We start from the raw sequence: 4295 nt of genomic DNA, 5'->3' as shown, positions 1-4295 counted from the left end.
GAAACTGCCAGTCTTTTACTCCCAGTATTTTTCTTCCCAGCAGCCTATTTTGCTTTCCCCTAATCCTCTAATCTATTCTCTGTCAATTATTGGATCCGTGAACTACTTCTGAAAATTTCAATGACCTTCTAGACGATACCCTAAACTGTGTCTCTCCACCATGCTAATCCAAAAAACAACCCTTCTGTCCACCTTCTCTGCTCTTAAATTGCCTTCTGTGTATTGCTGAAGACATCTAGCTGGGAAAAGACCACTACAAAAACCACCATCTTTTGATTCATTTGGGTTATTGATGGTGCTCATGGATCCTGGATGTGGTCCTCATCAGGGACCGTGTGGCTATTTCAGAACTCCTCTCTTCTACAATGACCAAATCACGAAGGGTCTTGTATTTCATGTCGAGAAGGCTGGGCCTTATTCCAAAGAACTATGTTCCTGATAAAAGATTTTAAGGTTTTTTTTTGTTTGTTTGTTTGTGTATGCATGTGTGTGTGTGTGTGTGAGACAGAGAAAGAGAGAGAGATTATCAGCTCGAGTAGATCCTTTCTGGAAGACATTCAGAGGTGGGCTTGAAGGGACAAGACTGGAGTTGGGGAGCCTGTTAGAGTAGTCCAGTTGAAGCTGATAAAGTGCTAAGCTAGGGTCTTGTTACTAGCGATAGGAAAGAGGAGAGAGATATGAGAAAGATTTAGTGAGTAAAAGTAGCCAACTCCAGCTGAGGCAGATAATATAAGAGGACATGACTTATCAGAGGAAAAACTAATGGTTTTAGTTTTTCATGAGTTGAATTTTAGTTGCCTGTAGGGTATTGAAGTGAGCTGTGATACACAAGTCTGCAGTTCAGAGGATGAGGCCAAAGCTGGAAATATAGATTTGGGAGCCACTGGCATATAGATGGTAATTAAAATCATGGGAATGACTGTGGTTGCCGAGGGAGCACATGCAGTGAGAAGACATATGGGTGGAGGACAGAACCCTGCAAAATGGCAGCCTCTACAGAGCAGATGGGAGAAGAGGAGCCCACGAAAGGGGCCAGAGAAGGAACTGTCCAAGGTACAAGGGAAGCCAGAGAATGTGCTGTGAAGGAAGCCCCAAGAAGGAAGGAGTGATTAATTGCATCACACGTAGCAAAGAAATCCAGCAAGATTAGGATTCTTAAACCCCCATTACATTTGACATTTAAATGCTACTAAGTGACATGATCTGAGAATATTTTCAATCGGAGGTAGGAGGAGAAGCCAGATTACTGAGGGTAAGGAAGGTGAGGAAGGGGATTCAGTGAGTATAAATTTCTCCTGAAAATTACAGAAAAGAAGTAGAAGGGACAGACCAGATGGCTACTACCTAGATGGCTACCAGGTAGACCAGATGGCTGTGTTATCACCGTTGCTGTTTTCCTTTGCTGGAAGGTTTTTCCTCTATAACGCTTCCATATTCTTACCCATAGTTCAAAGGATAATTACATTCACATTTCTTCCATGAATTCTCTGAAGATCTTCTCATGGAGACACACTATCTCCTTTCTCTGAACTCCCACAACACCAAAACTGTGGTCCTTTTACAACCTTCATTTCTGTTTTACATTTAACTTTGTATTATTTAACTGTATAATGATTCCTTTATTATATTGTAAGGATCTCACATATACATTCTATTTGTTCAATATTTATTTTTCTATTTTCCACATGTGTATATTTTATAATGTAAACCACCCAATAGACTGCTGTGAGATAGTAGGAATAATTATTAAAGTAATAAATCTGAACATCAGTTACAACTACTTAGAAATATTTTGGAACTTTGGTGAATGTTGAGGTTTTTTTTAGTGGAATCCTTTAACAGAAAGTGACTCTAGGTAGTATCTCCAGCCTAATTGTTGACAAAAATTTTTAGATTTGGCTTCCAGTACAGGTTATCCTTGGAAAAAAAACAGGAACTGAACTTCACACAAGGATGGCAATTCCAGGGGCTGGCATTGTGGCACAGTGGGTAGAGCTGCCACCTGTAATACCAGCACCCCATATGGGCACCCATTTGAGTCCTGGCTGCTTCACTTCCAACCCAGATCCTTGCTAACGTGCCTGAGAAAGCAGCAGAAGATGGCCCAGTGCTAGGCTCTCTGTTACGCATGTGGGAGACATGGATGGAATCCTAGCTTCCTGGTTTCTGCTGGCCCAGCCCCTGCCATTGCTCCCATTGGGGATGAACCAGCAGAGGGAGGATTCTCTCTCTCCCCCCTTCCTTCTCTCCCTTTATTTCTCTGTCTCTCGTTCTCTGTAATTCTTTCAAATAAACATAACAAAATCTTTGATAAATAGAAGGTGGCAATTCCTGCCAGTCTGTGGTTACCTTAAATTGTTGGGGAGAGAAGTCAACAGGAAGGACTTGGGTTTGTTCTTTTTTCTCACGTATTTGATAACAATGAACAATACCTTGGACAAAAACTGCTCTTGTAGGATTCACTCAAGAGAGTCCTTTGTAGAAATAAAAGTACACTTTTCCGTGTGTGTGTGTGAATGTGTGTGAGTGTGTGTGAGTGTGTGTTTGTCATTTTCAAGGGTAATGGCTGTCAAGTCACAGTTACCTTAATATTTAATTTATATGAAGAATTACATACACTGAGATCTCCTCATAGGATTATTTTAGGAATCAATACTTCTAGGGATTCATGCCCCGACCCTGCTGGAAAGTAATTGCTGAGAAAGGATGTGGGAAGGCAATATTACCAATTCCTATGGCTTCCCTAAAATCCTAGCACTAACATTATTTTCTTCTGAAAAAAGGAGCATTTCAGAGAACAACTGGGCATTTAAGAATGTAAGTGCATTTATTTCCTTCTCAAAGGCAGTCTCATGTTGGATCAGTTTCTACCCAAAGCAGGAAGCAGCGATTTTGACTGTTCTGGTGGGTAGAAGAAGCATTCTTAGAGTTCTCTGCTGCCAGTGACCCCTTTGGATCCTCGCTGGAAAAGTGGAAGTGCCTGCTTACCCACGAGCATTTCTACAGGGGAGATTAAAACAATGGTGGGTCTGGCTTCACAGGCCTGAGGCTCTCAGTGGGACTTCATGTTTGGTTTAATGGTCAGCTAATGATGTCTTGAAATTCTTCATAAAATTTTTTATTTATTAGAAAAGCAGAGAGAGAGCAAGAGAGATCTCCCATCTGCTGGTTCACTCCCTAAATGCCTACAACAGCTGAGGCTGGGCCAGGCCAAAGCCAGGAGCAGGGAACTCAATCCAGTCTCCCATGTGGCAGAGACTCAACCATTCCAGCTATCATCTGCTGCCTGCCAGCATGTCCACTAGCAGGAAGCTGGAGTTTGGTAGCTGGGTCTCAAATCTAGGCACTCTAGCATGGAATGTGGGTGTCCCAAGTGACATCTTAACCTCTGTGCCTGTGCCTACCCCAAAAATTCTTTTAATTTGCAAACAAGGGAGCATGCTTTCTAATTCTGTACCTGACCCTGCAAATTATGTAGCCAGTCCTCAATATCAGCATCCTTCCATGCGGAGGGTGGACCCTGAGCTCCATTTGCGTCCAGGACTGTAGTCTCTCCATCCTGTTGCAGGTTCAAACTCCTCATCTTCAGGGTCAGTGAAAGAGTGGGAAGACCTCAGCGCTCCCTTGTTAGTACTCCGGAGACAGCTCAGAGTGTTCACATGCCAGCCAAACCATCTTCATATATGATAAAGAGAACATTTTTGGTCCTTAATGAGACCATTGGAGTGTCTGTTCCAATTACATTTAGGGGAAAAGGAATGGACATGCCGGCATGAATGAAGAGCAACTGAGTGTTCATTTAAAAGGTTAAGTGCACTCGGTCTCTGCACTTGGTATGCTTGTCTCATTGCTGCAGCTCCCGGTGCCTTAATCAGATGCTTGTTTCAAAGTCCTGTGTGGCACACCCAGGGTTGGATGGGGCCAGTACATTGTGCATTTATTTGGGTTAACGTGCCTTTTATTAAGTTTTCTGTTCAAAGAACCTTATGCAGAGCAACAGAGAAAGAAGTTTCTGTGGGAATACCATTGGGGGACATGAAGGAAAGCATTAGCTGGATAAAAGACGTTTTAAGATTGTGAATTCAAACAAGTGAGTCGGAGCCAGCCCGGGGAGTGATTTTCTTAAAACAGTTGTGACAAAAATCTCATACAGATGCAAAGAAGATGTCTGGAAGCCTATAGCTATCTTTCACTGTGGATGACCGCTGAAGGCTGCAAATATTTGTGGAGAAGTTACAAGATGCCGATAGCAGCGTGGAAGTCACGGAGGAAGCATAATTCGGGTGTAGACAAGG

The sequence above is a fragment of the Oryctolagus cuniculus genome, chromosome 1 (assembly GCF_051225735.1).
Source record: "Oryctolagus cuniculus isolate XC-2025 breed Fujian yellow rabbit chromosome 1, ASM5122573v1, whole genome shotgun sequence".
Classification (NCBI taxonomy): domain Eukaryota; kingdom Metazoa; phylum Chordata; class Mammalia; order Lagomorpha; family Leporidae; genus Oryctolagus; species Oryctolagus cuniculus.
Note: the sequence above shows the minus strand (reverse complement) of the source record.